This window comes from Cebidichthys violaceus, unplaced genomic scaffold, assembly GCF_023349555.1.
Source record: "Cebidichthys violaceus isolate CVI_PGR_0920_01 unplaced genomic scaffold, fCebVio1.0.p SCAF_3, whole genome shotgun sequence".
Taxonomy (NCBI): domain Eukaryota; kingdom Metazoa; phylum Chordata; class Actinopteri; order Perciformes; family Stichaeidae; genus Cebidichthys; species Cebidichthys violaceus.
In genome coordinates, this window is record NW_027176483.1 from 2681199 (window position 1) to 2697319 (window position 16121).

Sequence of the window (16121 nt, forward strand, 5' to 3'; positions counted from 1 at the left end):
CAGTTGTTGAAAACAAACAAGGCCCCGTACTCTACACTCATTAGAAACAGCTTATCTGAAAGTCACACACACACACACACACACACTCTCACACACACACACACACACACACACACACACACACACACACACACACACACAAACTCAGAAAATGACACTCTGGCTGCTGTTCTGGCAGGAGACCCAGACCCCTCCACCGGAGAGAGAGCGCACGCCTCATCTTTACTCCACGACGAGGCAGTAATGGGAGCCATGTGTGTGTGTGTGTGTGTGTGTGTGTGTGTGTGTGTGTGTGTGGGGGGGGGGGTCACAATAGACCGGCGTCAGAGCTCACTCGAACAGTAGTGCCGTACCCTCCGAACTCCCCCACCCTGCCCTAACCCCCACACACGTTCAGACCCCCCCCCCCCAAACTTCTGCATGCCACCCGCAGCCTATTACCCCCCCCCCCCCCACCCACCCCCACCCCACCCCACCCCACTCTAAACTCCTCTCCCTCTCAACACTTCCCTCAGCGGAAGCTCAGAGCCCCCAAAATTAGATCCACGTTCGTTTAAGCGCTCGCTGCCGACGCGAGAAAACGTCCCCTTTTTCCTGGGATTCCTTATGTGGATCAGCGCGGTCGTGGATCTTTGTTTACACGCACAAAGGTGCCCTTGTTTAGATGAGAAGATCTCAACCCCCCCCCCCCCCCCACCCCCACCCCCCACGTCAGGTTCACAGAGGTTAGCAGTGGAATTCATTTATTGAAGGGCAAACAGAACCCGGTAGGGACGACTGATCAGTGAGTGGGAGCGTCACTTAAGGGATACTTTGGACAAAATTTGAAAATCAGCAGCTGTGGTCTTCTGAGAATGAGTCAATTACACTTCCAATGGGGAACCCATCTCCACAGCAGAAAACATTTGAAAAGTTGTTTGTTTCTTGGAAGAACCCTGCGTTGCTTAGCCGACGCCCCCTTGACCTTTTGTTGCTGTCTCCGTTCTTCCGACAGGAGGAGGCGTCCACGCAGCCGCTGAACCTCTCAGCCAGACCCAAGACGGCCGAGCCCCTCCGCTCCCCGACGTCCCCGACGCACGGCCCGTACTCCGGGAGCAAGTCCAGCCCGACGGGCGTGGGCAAGGGCCGCATCCCGAGCCCCCTCGCCAACATGGGCAGGAACACCTCTCTGGGTAAGGCAACTGCAAACACAGACAGCTTCACCACCTTTACACCTGACAACTGTACACCAACAGGCACTCAGACACCGGCGCATTGTTCACATCTGTACCGTACATCCACCCAGAGCCAACACGTCCTCGCTCACACAGGAACAACCGTGTCTTCCCCTCAACCGGAAAAACAAAAAAACACACACAACCCACCCAAACACCTCCTTCCTCCCCCGCCACACACAGTCAAAAACCGAGGAGCGTCGCATGCGTCTGATAGACTGCAGACACCTCAAACTCCTCGAGGAGACCTATGTGTGTGTGTGTGTGTGTGTGTGTGTGTGTGTGTGTTTTACAGGAGTCCAAAGCCCTGTATTTAGCCCCAATGAAAACCCCAGCAGCGGAAGCAGTGAAACCCAGCACACGTTATTTGGTTTTTAAGAGCTTCCTCACATCATTGTCTGCCCGCGCTAGAAGACCTTTTATGCCCCTACCTCTGCTATCTGTTATTAAGGCCAATCTGAACCCTCTCATTATACCCCCCCACCCCCCACACCCACACCACCCCTTAGAAAACAATTTCTCCGGAGTGGCTTTGAGGACGCGACGCTTGTGTTCCCCCTGCGAAAGTTATTTTTTTTGCCCGTTTTAAACGGCCACCCAAGCATCACGGGCGCTTCCTCCTCGTCTGCTAATTAAACGAGGAGGGCGACGGAAAAACTTTTTATTTATTTATTTTCCTCATTCTTCAAATGTGCATCGGCTTCAAGAGTGTGAAGCGTGGGCACACAAACAAGGGGGGGGGGGGGGGGGGGGGGGGGAGAGGAGGTTCTGCCGTGTTTCAGACACAAGTGGAACCGGAAAACTACTTTGGCGACATTTTTGGGAGGAAAAAAAATCCCAAACTTCATACAGATGTTTAAACGTAATTAGTTCGCAATTTGTATGCAGCCGTGCTAAATGTTTGGTTCTCAGCTCCTCTTACGTCTTGATGGTGATCATAGAGCATGAAGTCACAGAAATATGCAAAAAAAAATGGGGATTTTCAAGTGTTTCAAAACCCTCTGGTTTGTTAAAGGAGACGCATTATGTTCATCTGCAGGTTCATACTTGTGTTCATGGCTTCTTCTACCTGTTTACATGCTTTGATGTTAAAAAAACCCACATTATTGTACTCCTAATATACCTAATATACCTGTATTTGTCTGAAACGTTCCTGTCTCTTTAAGCCCAGTCTGTCTCTGATTGGCTCGGTCATTAATATTTGATGAAAAATAGATGACTGTCATTGTTGAAATAAGAACAGAAATGAACGCTCGTCCCTCTCTCCCGTCCCGTACCTCCCCTCCCAGACATCCTGTCCAGCCTCAACTCCACGGCGCTCTTCGGGGACCAGGACGCCGTGATGAAGGCCATCCAGGAGGCCAGGAGCATGAGGGAGCAGATCCAGAGGGAGCAGCTCCACCACCACCAGCAGCAGCAGCAGCAGCAGCAGCACCACCCGGGACACCACAGTCTGGAGGCCAAACTGTCCGCCCTCAGCGGCATGACGCTGAACAACGGCAACAAGGTTAGAGGGACAGACGGGTCACATGTGGACGTTCACAGACGCACTCCACTGACGAGGTCTTCAGGAATCACATGCTGTGAATGCAGCCTTCAAAGGCATCTTCACTTCATGTGAGGAAGGAATTCTGATCCTGATTACACACACACACACATGCAAAGACACACACTGTACAGTTCATGTGACACACACCAACAGGCCTCCACTATTCGTCATCTATTGCTAGATTCAAATGCTATAGAGTAGTGGAAACAAAACAACTGAAACACACATTTAGGTGTTTTAATGCGTCGACTTAATTCTCCTAAATTCACCCCCAAGCATTAGATGATGCCTCTTAAGAAACTTAGTAATTGAAACATACATGAATCAGAAAACTTGTGATGATAGAAATACATTCAGCAGCCTTTAAGCTGCAAAATAACTACGCAGCTCTGTCTTATCACATGACCATTCAAACCATTCGTAACACTTGCGCTGCTTCTGCATGTTTGCACAGACGCAGAAGTGAACGTTTGAACGTCTTAAATGAAGTATTTTAATGCTGAAGGTCTCCACGCGGCGTCCAGAAGGACCCCCCCCCCCCCTCGCGTTGCGAGATTCCAGCTCGGCTTTCTGTCGAGTATTCACGGCGTGATATTTGCCGTTGTTTCGGCTCGGGCGGCTGCTCTCGAGTACTTCTTCCTTTCTCTTCTCATCGCCACGGCCACCCAGAAGCCACCGGCTTTGAAGACGGAGCAGCTGGGCCAATGACAAGTGATGGTTTTGGCGTATGTGTGTGTGTGTGTGTGTGTGTGTGTGTGTGTGTGTGTGTGTGTGTGTGTGTGCGTGTGTGTGTGCGTGCCTGCCTTGACTGAGACCAAGTGGGTGTTTTTTTTTTGGGGGGGGTGTTAACATTAGAGTGTGTGTGTGTGTGTGTGTGTGTGTGTGTGTGTGTGTGCGTCCAGCTCTCCACTTGCCCTGGAGGGGGGGATCCCGGCCTCGGGGTTTTAGCCCAATTAAAGGGTCTTTCTCTGGGAAGGGACCCCCCCCCCCCCCGATCATCTCCCCCTCCTGGGCTGAAGCAGACAGGGGTTCTTGTACCAGGATCTCACGTCCAGCGGGACATCCATATTCCAAAAACATCTTCTATCAGTCGGATCATCCGGCGAAGGATTCCAGGGATCAGACGCTCAGTGAGAGAGGGAACGCGATTAGACCGGCTCTCCTGATCCCATGTTGCTCGCGAGGATGAGGAGGATGAGGAGGATGAGGATGAGGATGAGGAGGAATAACTCATGAATATTTTAGGGGTGGAGACTTTGAACCCAGCCAACCCCAAGTAGGTCATGATTGGTGCACTCCAAGGATGGGCTGTTTTTGAAATTTTTTTTTTTTGGACTTGTTTGCTTCGCATCTTCAGCAGGAAAACATCCAAAATCTGGCAAACACATATCTTTGCTGTGCTTATCCTCAGTCCCAAGCTGATGTTTTTTTTTTTTTTTTTTCAGTCATTATGCTGGTAAACACTGAGAAACGCATAAATATAAATTATACAACAGCCTTTACTAATAAATTCTTTATTAAGACTTAATTTGAGTTGTCTGCTGCAGGTCTGGCAAAAAATAAATAAAAAATCCCAAATAAGTTTTTGCTTAAAAAGCCCTTTTTTTAAAAAAAAAAGTTAACTTAGAAGTGATCACAGATTAAGGTGAGCGCAGTGAGAGTGTGCTTCTCAAGCGCTGCAATTTTTTTTCCCAACTTTATAAGAACAAAACCAAAGCAATGCAGTAATTTGGTTTATAGCTCAGCGCCTCCTAATAAAAAGCTCATTTGGAAAGTCTCAAAGTAATTGTTTCCGGTTGGAGGAGGACAGCAGCGCCTCGCTGTTTGTTGTCAGCGTGTTATTCGTTACCTAACAACAGCAGCTCAAAGACTCTTTCTCTTAGCTTTAAATACATATTTTTTTTTCTTCTTGGACGGAGACGGGTTTTTTTTTTTATGTGTGTGTGTGTGTGTGTGTGTGTGTGTGTGTGTGTGTGTGTGTGTGTGTGTGTTTTTTCTTCTTCTAAAGCACTCAAAGGCTTTGCTCTGTCTTAAACAATTCATGGATGGAACTTGCTGGATACTGAGAGTGTGACTCACCCGCTCCACCTCGAGGACCGGCTCGTTTTCTTTTACCTTGGATTTGTGTGTGTTGTGTTTCTGTCTCGTTCAAATAAATGTTGTTACACGAGCTCCGGCCAATACGACGATGTACTAAACGACGGCGTATTAGGCGTCTTTTTTCGGGAGGGAATGAGACAACTGCCGTCGTATCGCATGTCGAAGCTATTTATTGGGTTGTCGCGGTGACGTCTGACTGTGTGTGTTTATTTCGCTTTCTGTTTGGGTATTTTTGTCCCTCAGCTTTCATTTCAGGCACAGACGACATAGACATTTCCCTGAGAGCTGAAAGTGATCTCCTTTGTGTGTGTGTGTGTGTGTGTGTGTGTGTGTGTGTGTGTGTGTCCTGGCTCTGCACTGGCCTCCGACCATGTTAATGTCATTATAGCTGGTGTACAGACGAGAGGCCTGGCCAGTTAGTGGCATTGTTGAGTATCACCTTACGCTTACGTTGCGTCCAGCTGGCCTGCGGCTGCCAAAGCTCACTGAAATAGCCGCCGCCGCCGCCGCCGCCGCCGCGTATGACCGTGTGGGTGCGTCTATGTTTGTGTGTGCAAAGAAAAAAAAACTTGTGCACTGCTTTTTTTTTTCATATCTAAACAGCCACAAAACACTCCCTGAAGCCACTTAAGAGAAGCTTTGAGAGATTGTCACACAACTCAACTGACGTGTTTTTTTGGGGTTGAAAACACCAAAATCGACGGTGTGTCCTCACGTCACAACATGGAGTCAGAACATGTAGAATGTCTTAAGTCTGAACCTCAAACGTGTCACAGCTCTGCACTGGAGCTCTGCAATGTTTACATGAAAGATGATTCACTGCTTTGAACCACGAGGGACTACTTTTCCTGTTTCCGTGGTGAACACGCAGGTAAATCTACAGGCCGCATAAGCAGGAACACAAACAGCTTCTTCTTTTTTTTTTTTATTGCTCTGAGATCTGTTTTCTCACTTTGCATGATGCCTGTTACGCAAACCGTCGCTCCACAGCCGGTTTTAAAATTGCAAACATGGATGTTTTTTTTTTTAGTGTCTCTGCTTAGGCGATTAAAGGGTTAAGTGCTGAATGTGCAGAAGTATTCACCCAAAGCCTTCACGAGACAAAAAAAAAAAAAAAAGAGACAGAAAATCATGTAAATGAATTGGGAACTTTAGCTTTTAGGTTGAAACTGTACAGCTTCCCCTCAAAACACAGATGTGATCAGAAGTAATATCGTCCTCAACAAACACAACTCTCGACTTAAATTGTTTAAGAAGTCAAACTTGCAGAGTTTAGTCCTCATCTGTCGTGTCTTAAACGTTCCTCTCAGACCTCTTCTTAACTTTTGCACAGTTTTGAAATGACTGTTTCGTTTTAACGAGGCCCGTCTCAGAGAGATGTTGAACGGTTGAAAAGTGCAGTTTCTGTCGGAGGGAGGGAACGGTTGTGTAGAAGTTTATATTGGCTCTGCTGGTGAGTTCGGGCCCCCGTTAAACCCAACAGCTCGGGCGGCTCCACGTCTTGATTAAAGGTCACCGTAATGTTGCCGTATTTGAAGCCTGAATGATATACATTATAATAATGTGTGCTACAAGAGTTGCCAAACTCGATTGGCCCCAGGAGGAGGAGACGGTAAACGGTTGCGGGTCAGCTGGAGGCAGGCCGTTTGCTGGCGGTGGGCGGGTTGTTGCCGTGGTAATGAGCTCAGTACGGTGTGATGTCTACAGCGTTGGACTCGGGTGTCTCTTACATTAAGGACTATACATCCAGCAGCAGTGTTAAAGCGTGTTTAAACACACACACACACACACACAGATGTGATGTGTTCCTCCGGTGCTTGTTTTTGACGTTACGCACCTCTTCCCTTCTGTTTTGATATATTTAATTAGTCCTTTTGGTTTCATTTACCTTTGCCCCCCAATGCACCTCCGCCGTGGTTTTAATTAATTTAGTCCTTGATTCGTCAACTCGTCTGCTTTGAATCGCTACTTTGTTCGCTCCGATTCAGGCCCGTGTTAAATAGTAATGAAATATCAAGTACAGTACGTGATGGGTGTTTTTTTTTTTCTGAAAAGCCATTAAAAAAAAATAAAAAATACAAAACAGTCCTGAAAAAGTGTGCTTCCTCTTCACCGCAACCGCCTGAACAACAGGACTCGAGAGCCTTGACTGTCTTTAAACCAGAACGTCCCTCTGCTAGGAAGACAAAAGCATTCACAGGAGAGCACAATGCAACTGGAGACTCATGAAAGAAAATAAAAAAAAAATAAAAAAGAGTCTATAATGCTGCTCCAGAAGGCAGCGGTCCAGTATCAAAACCAGCGGGCTTCGCGGGCCAAACCTATTTCAATCTCGACTAAACAAAGTAAAGACAGCTCCTTATTGCGTTCGCCGCAAGAGCTTTCAAGTAGACCGAAAGTAGACCAACCGCGTGGAATATTTGCAAATTTTGACCCGGGTCTGCTGTTAATCTGTATTTTGGATCAGTCCTCCTCTACTGGTGCTGTCCTGGTCCATTTTTCCAGAAGCCTAAACTCTTCTGCGCGTTACTTTTCCGTCGTCTCCTCCCGTCAGGCCTCTAACTACGTACCTCGTGCGTCTGATAGTCTGATCGTCTGATAGTCTGATAGTCTGGTAGTCTGATAGTCTGATAGTCTGGTAGTCTGATAGTCTGGTAGTCTGATAGTCTGATAGTCTGGTAGTCTGATAGTCTGGTAGTCTGATAGTCTGATAGTCTGGTAGTCTGATAGTCTGATAGTCTGGTAGTCTGATAGTCTGATAGTCTGGTAGTCTGATAGTCTGATAGTCTGGTAGTCTGGTAGTCTGGTAGTCTGGTAGTCTGATTGTCTGATTGTCTGATAGTCTGATAGTCTGGTAGTCTGATAGTCTGGTAGTCTGATAGTCTGATAGTCTGGTAGTCTGATAGTCTGGTAGTCTGATAGTCTGATAGTCTGGTAGTCTGATAGTCTGATAGTCTGGTAGTCTGATAGTCTGGTAGTCTGGTAGTCTGGTAGTCTGATAGTCTGGTAGTCTGATAGTCTGGTAGTCTGGTAGTCTGGTAGTCTGATTGTCTGATTGTCTGATAGTCTGATAGTCTGATAGTTTGATAGTTTGATAGTCTGATAGTCTGATAGTCTGATAGTCTGATAGTTTGATAGTTTGATAGTCTGATAGTCTGATAGTTTGATAGTCTGATAGTCTGATAGTTTGATAGTCTGATAGTCTGATAGTTTGATAGTCTGATAGTCTGATAGTTTGATAGTCTGATAGTCTGATAGCGCTGCAGAGCAAAGCGGCAACGTTTGGCATCTTCGCGAGAACCGCAAAGTCGATCTTTTTCTGACTTTTTAAAACTTCGCCGTGAGCGATGGCGTGCTATTGTTTAGCGCTGCGAGCTGAAGTCCTTATTCTTGAGTTTTTCTGGTCTAGTTTTTCCACTCCTGTTTGCTCTTTCTATCTCCCTCTGTCTCTCTTTTTCTTTAGTCCTTTGTTAGGCGGTTGCTTCCTGCGGTGAGCATGGCACTGCCCAGGCACATGTTCTGTGGTGGGCCTGATTACAGCCCTGCCGTAGTGCTGACATTGGCCCGCGTCGACTCCTCATCTATAAACACACACACACACACACACACACACACACACACACATATATGTACACATACACGCCGGGCCCCTAAGTTCCACCAACTCTGCCAGCGGCTACCGCGGCATGACTTCACCCGGCAACCATTCCTTTGCGTCAAACAAAATGCCTCTGTCACCAGAAAAAAAAAGGAGGGGAGGGAGGGAGGTGAGGGGATGAGAGAGGAGAGGAGAGGAGAGGAGGAGTGTAGATGTGCGGTAGCTGTGCGGAGGGTTCGATGTTTTCCACCACAGTTTGGGAGCGTGGTGGGGTAATTTTAGCTGGAAGGCCCCAAAGGCAGGCTGCTTGTAGAAGTCATTTGTCTCAGGCGTGGAGTGGCAGGCAGAAGGCAGAGTGATGCAGGGAGGGCTGGGGAGGAACGCCGTCGATTACCGGCGGCCCTGAAGGGGGCCACGGCTCGATACCCCTCAGATACTGTGAAATATAAAAGACGTAAAACCGCCCGCTTTGTAGGCGCTGTGCTGGACTGTCCTCCGTTGCCAACTCAAGCCGGCAATTTGCTTTATTGTCCTTACCGTCGCGGTCATCCCCACTGACCTCGATCCAGATGTTAGATAGTAACGACTGCGTTGATATTTGGGGGGCAGCTCGTGTCACTTTCTTCGAATAACCGTTTGTGTGTTTTTTTCTTCTTCTTTGCGTCGCAGGAGCGGCTGCACTACGAGACGCTGAGCCAGCACCTGGGGAAGCTTGGGGAGGACGCTGGGAAGATGGTCCATCGAGTCATCGACCTGACGAGACCAGAAGATCTGGACGGTAAGCGCCGCCTTCTTCCCTTTTTTTTTTCAAAGGCTCTTCTTATAGCTTATAAGACGTGGTTAGAAAAAGGAAGGCCAGGAGCCGCTGGAGCTTTGAGAAGCAGAGTCTCAGCTAGAAGCAGTCACATCCTGTTCAGACTAAATTGATACCAGTGACCCTTGACTCTCGCGGGGGCCCCACATACACAGAAGAGGCCCTACTCTTCTGGTGTTCTGCCGTCTCCGCAGTAAAGAAGAAAGCGTCTTCCAGAAAGCCAGAACATGCAGGTATTCAGGGAATACAAATATTTATTGTGCTCCTCAGGATGCCACGGCGAAGGACAACCCTCGACGGCTAAACACAGCGTTCACTGTCAACAGTTTACGCTCTTGAACAATTTCACACTGTTATTGTCCCGCAGATATGATAACAAGATGCTGAATTTCTGTTTGTGACACAAGATCCCACCCAGTGCAAGTATGCAAACAAGAGCAGGCATCTGTGGTGGCTAACGGTCAATGAAGTTTACTGCAAAATAATGATTTTATCACGAATGATAGCGAGACTTACCAACCAAGTTTTTCTCCCAACCCACCCGTTGCTCATAAAACACCAGTGTTTACAGGCGATGAGGAGTTCTCATTGTGGTTTAGTTTAGGATCAGAGGACTAAACACAGCAGCGTAGGCCCTGAGATGCTATCAGGCGGAAGCCAACTGGCTGTGGTATGTGTATAGCTCATCATGTATGTGTTTGTGTGAGAATGTTGAGGGCATCCCGGCGAAAGACCCCGTCGGCACTTTTGTTATACTTACGTTATACATCCTCTCCCGAGGATCAAGGGCCGAAAGAAGCAAACAGGAAGGGCTCATCGGCGTCAGTGCAAATATCCCCACATTGTCAAGTGTGAAAGTATGACAGATGAACGTAGTCAAAGATGGGACGTTATTATCGTTATTCCTTCATGTCACTGCAGGGAGCAGCATCACGGAGGCGAGAGTGTTCAGGGAGGCGCGGGGCAGGAACAACGCCGAGCCCCACATCAAGAGGCCCATGAACGCCTTCATGGTGTGGGCCAAAGACGAGAGGAGGAAGATCCTGCAGACCTTCCCCGACATGCACAACTCCAACATCAGCAAGATCCTCGGTGAGACGTTAACAGGTTTATCTTTTCAACACTGACTCACCAGGCATGAACCTTCTATGTTATATTTTTGGTTTTTCGTTCCGCCCCCATGAAATTACTTCTTTATAGTAACTTGAGCAGATAATCAGCAGTTTATTTACAAGTACCCTCAGGGGCGGAGCTAGACGTTAGGGGGGGGGGGTTCAATACTCCACCAGGGAGATTTCTATCCCATATTAGCTCTATTTTACAAGCCGTTTGAGAAAATAAAATAGCTGTACGTCATTTAAGAAATACATGATATGGATTATTTTAGTAGTAGTTGAGTATTCTACTGAGTATTCCATTGATCAATCGAGCAATCAGATAAAAACATACATTTTTGATTCAATAGTAGATATCAGATTTACAAAATGGAAAATAAGACGTTACAACTAATTGGTTTCCATTTTAGAAAAATCTCAATTTGAACCTTAGAGATTTGGGGCTTTTGAGAAAATATTAAGTATTTATAAACTTATCACCTTTTGGATGCGTTGGGACATAAAATCTGAGTTAAAAAAATTGTTAAAACCTATGTATTAAAGCAGGGGTCTACAACGTTTTTCAGGCCAAGGACCCCCAAACTGATAGAGAGATGGAGCAGAGACCCCCTACTATATATATATTGTATACAATTTGTATATAGTTTTATATTAAACCAGGCCTAGTGCCATGTATAAACATACCTTGTTATTGTGCATTCAATACTAAGCTATTCAAATAATACACAGGTTCATATATTCATGTTTTTATTTTGAAGGTACAGTGAGTAGGGTGGCCGTGACATTTATAAACATACCTTGTATGATAATCATGCATACAAGATATTCAAATTGACGTTTTTATTTTAAACATAAATGTGGAAACGAAAATGAGTGATGGCCTATTAGTGCCACTGCCATGCATAAACAAACCTGTTGCCTTGCATACAATACTGAACTATTAAAATAATAGATTGGATTGGAAAAAAATAAATAAAAAAGTTAAAAAAATTGTCTAATCAACCAAAAATTTTGCGGACCCCCTAGGGGTCGTGGACCCCCTGTTGAAGACCTCTGTATTAAGGAATATGTTTATTTGCACACACACACACACACACACACACACACACACACACACACACACAGCCATTGTGTGAGTGTTTGTGGCTCCAGTAGAGGTGTTCCCACTGAAGACGCAGTGTGTTTGACGGTCGACGGTCCTCAAACCTGCACGTTTTTTCGTCACGTCAGCCTCTCAGCTCGTCGGGTCGCTGTGCCTCCTATACTCTGAAGTCCACCGGCTCTCTATCGCCAGCAGGCTGCAGACTATAAAAAGAAGTAGTGTGCTTTTAAACCTTGAACACGTCACACACAGAGCTCACACCATGCACGCCTGACTAGTGTGATGGATGCATTCGGTTGTAATGTAGCCGCGTTGACGCCGACCTCCTCCACACAGATAGCCATTCACAGCGGTTGTTTCGGTAGATGTTCTGAGGACCGCCGCTGTCCAACGCAGGCCTCTAGTCAGCTCCTCCTGAGCAACATTAACAAATTGCTTTTTTCTTAAGTGGGTCTGTTCTCCTGTTCTGGCTCTGATAAAAGTGGAGGTTTTGTGTGTTTGACAAAATGCTTCCTGCATTTATTTGTGCAACAGTTTCACCGACAGAATCTTAATTTAATACTTCCTTATGATGCAGAATAGTGACGTTGGAATTATTCGATTGAAAGTGACGTTTGCAGGCAAATATTTAACAGTAAGATCGTGTTTGCTGGAGGCATTTAGAAATGATTTCCCAGCGATTAATCACGCCTCTTGTGGCAATATAGGAGCAAAAAAAAGCAGAGTTTAAAGTGCACGATTGTGTACGTGACTGCATGTGTACAATGCACGGTCTCTCCAACGTAATAACACAGCTGGACTTTGGGGAGTGGGTGGCAGGCTTTAAAAAAAACATTGTTTCCTGTGTCACAAAAGTACAAGACTAGCTTGTGATGAACCTTGATAAACAGAGGAGCGAGGCGGGGTGTGTATAATCAGAGTGCTTCGCAGATGTGCCGCGTTCCTGCGGTAATGGCCCCGTCCACTTGTTCAGAAGGTCCTCTTACCGGGGGGGGGGGGGGGGGGGGGGGAATAAGAAGTACACAATGTATAATTCTTCTTGAGCCAAGAGGGAACAGAGTGTTATCCACTCCTGAGCGGCCTCCTTGTGTTAGAGAATTGACGGTGTCTGTTCATATATGACGGCATCCAGCCTTCAAAAAAGAAACAGCAGAAATGCTGCCGTGTTCACGGTTAAACCAGGGCTCTGTCACTCTTTTGTACGATTGATTTAACGTGCAGCTGAAGTGACAGTGTGTGAGCACTGTCGGATCACTGCTCACTACACCTACTGTAGATGTAAACTCTGCTCAACCAGTAATCATTGAAACGGCGTAGAAAAGCACGTCAATGCTCCCTAAAATTCCTATTTTTTGACACTCTGTAATGTTGATTTTCTAAAATACATGTATGTTTTATGACGAAACTAAGTAACTAACTAAAACAAAAGGAGAAAGGTGCACTGGATAGTGTAGACAGACGTTCTGATATGCATGAGGATGCCATATCGAATACGAATAAAAGAACTTCTTCTTGTTTTCGTCAGTACTCCAGCAGCTGCATTTTTGCTGCAGCAAAAATATTTCCACCCTTCATGTGTCCCTGGGAACAGAATAGTAGCTGGAGGTCGTGATACAATTAACTCTGTTGTCACTTGCAGCCCCTACCGGCCGAGGGGGGGGGGCGTTAATACCAGTGAGTGAGGAGTCGGCAGGCAGTTTTGAAACGGGTAATAAAAGGCGTTTTGAGAAAGTGTGAGTCACCGCAACCACGAGAGATCCTTGAGCGTGCTGCCACAACTGGTCACCCAAAAAATATTACGCAGTTTACTGCAGCAGATTGCGAGAGTAGCTGTGGACGGACACAGAGGTGCACACTCACTCACAGACACACCAGCTAAAACGTCTTTTTCCTCCAGGCTCTCGCTGGAAAGGCATGACCAACCAGGAGAAGCAGCCGTACTACGAGGAGCAGGCCCGCCTGAGCAAGATCCACTTGGAGAAGTATCCCAACTACAAGTACAAGCCGCGGCCCAAGAGAACCTGCATCATCGACGGCAAGAAGCTGCGCATCGGAGAGTACAAGCAGATGATGCGGTCACGGCGTCAGGAGATGAGGCAGTTCTTTGTGGGGTGAGTACCGGAGTCAACCGGACATCGCAGTCAGCTTTCCCGTACAGGTGCTCCCCCGGCGGTTTGAAAAGAGAGCCGCTGCGGTGAAAGAAGACTCTCAAACTCAACCTCGACGGTCTCGTGCGTGGAACTACAAAGACCGCACAGTGTGTCGCACACGGTCTGCGATGGAATTCCGAATGTCACGGCGTCATTTTTTTTTAATTACAAGGTTTAATTCTAAAGAAATAGCTTGTCCAACACATTTTTTTCCTCCATCATTGTGATTTCATACAATATTGGAAGGAATTCTGCGTATTCCTTAAGAGGAGGGAGGGGGGGGGGGGGGGGGGGGGGGGGCATTGTGCATCGACAGCCGCATGCCTTCGGTCACACACACTGGCTTTGAGTCTTGCTCATGAACACTCTGAGTAATTGACTGTTGCACCTCTGACCTCTCAGTTCAGCTGGCTGTTGAATAAGCATGCCATCCTGTGCCTGAATACAGGTATTTAAGCAAATCTAATTAGCTAGATGAAAGAGAAAAACATCCAAAATGTAATGCATAAATTCAATCTGTTTCTTAGCACTTTATATAAGAAATATTTTAAACTACTTCCATTTGCTAGAGGTCTGCCTGGTGACCATCAGCGTTTATGGACTATTCATGGCCGATTTCTTCTTGGAACCTCCCCCGTTGGATCTGCAAAACCCTTTTAACGTTTTAGAGTGTATAGTCAGTGCAGAGAGGGGGAAAAAAAACAGTGGCATTGTCTTAATGGGAACCAGCCATGGATGTGTTTAAAGCCATCACAGTGGCCATGTGCTTCGGATGGATTTACCAGAGGCCACAGCTTTGACTAGGAGCGATTTTTAATAGCTTGTCATTTATTAAATTAGGACAATGCCGGGCCGCTTGCGGGCAGTGAAAATTGGACGCAGCCAGACAATCGTGGAATATGAAATGTAAGCAGATGTTCGAGAGGGAAACGAGAGCGAGGCAGACGTCACAGGCCGAATGCCACATCTACTGCGTGTGGTCAAGTTAATGCAATCTACAGGCCTGGTCTTTCAATCTAAGCTGAATCCAATATGCATCCAGTTTCTGGCACGTTCCATATAACTAAACTGCTGTTGTTTTAAAAAAAAAACAAACGCATTTAATGGTGAAAACGTGTCCGTCAGAGCGTACCGTGGTAATTGTTTCGGGAGACTGAGGAGGGAAAACTGTTAGGTGAGAAAAGTGACAGCGATTTTTCCTGCTTCATGCGGTTGATTTGAGGAGCCAGAGGGCCTGTTTGAGTGATGTGCGTTTACCCTCATTCCATCGACATCTTAACGGGTTATTTAGCCGCTGCTGCTGCGAGCCGGCAGAGAGAAGGCTCCGTGTTAGGACACGCCCGGGCCAGATGAGAAGCCGTTTTACTCAAGTGGTCTCAGAATTAATGTTTTGTTCAAAGCAAGTTTGTTTAAAGACGACAAACGGGGATCCGTCCACCTTGTATGTAACCAGTTGATATGCTAACTGTTGCTGTGACTGTAACACGTTTCTGAACTCTCTCGACAACCATCAGATGGATCGCGATAACATTTCGTACAGACATTCATGAACCCCAATGGATGAATCCTACTGATTCAAAGTGATACTCTAGCGCCACCATGAGGTCAGACAGTCATGTCCTCTCAGGCCTCACAGTCTTTGATGTTTCTTTCAGTCCAGTTCCATGTTCCTCGTGTTATGTACATCAAGGTTGTGTAATACCTAACAGTTTTCCCTTCTTCGTTCCTCAGGCCTCAGCCACCGATGCCTCTCGGCAACAGCCCCGGCGGAGTAGGAGTTTACCCAGGCACCATAACCATGGCCACGGCCACGACGTCCCCGCACCTGACCTCGGACTGCTCCAGCAACTCAGCCAGCCCCGAGCCCGCCATCCCCGTCATTCAGAGCACGTACGGGGTGAAGTCCGAGCCCGGCGGCGGGGGGCGGCAACGGCGGCGGGGTCGGAGCGTCGGATCTGCCGAGGGACCCCACCAACGGAGACGACGACATGGACATGTACGAGGACTTTGAGGACGAGCCCAAGTCGGACTATAGCAGCGACCGCGAGACGCGGGAGGCCGTCAGCGCCAACTGAGCGCGCTCAGGGTGTTTGTAAAAAGAGAAGAAATAAAAAAAAAAAGAGAAAAACTCCTGTTATACTCAGAGACACTTTTTAAAAAACACAGTTTATTATAGAGACCTCGAAGCAAAGCATCAGGACGTGTCTGGGCACGCACTGAGCGTGCCCAGACAGGGATCCAAACTCAGCGGACACGCTCAGAAAGCTCTCGGACGGGATCTCCAAAAGACGTCCATTTGAAAAATAGGGCCGATGGAAACAAATGTGACCCAAGAAAAGAACCTGAACAGACATTCAGACCTTCAGTGTCCTACACTTTGACAATCTCCACAGGAGCGAATAAGAGTAAGAGGAAAGAACAAAGGACAAAATGAGCGACGGATACATTGCTGTGTGGTTCGCAGAGAGCATGCATGGAT

The 16121-nt window shown here is 47.1% G+C and overlaps 1 pseudogene; it reads left to right on the forward strand.

Annotated features, from left to right (window-relative positions):
- The window catches only part of LOC137881933 (transcription factor SOX-6-like), a 19595-nt pseudogene extending 3789 nt beyond the window's left edge, over window positions 1-15806 (forward strand).
- Window positions 15807-16121: the final 315 nt, after the last annotated feature.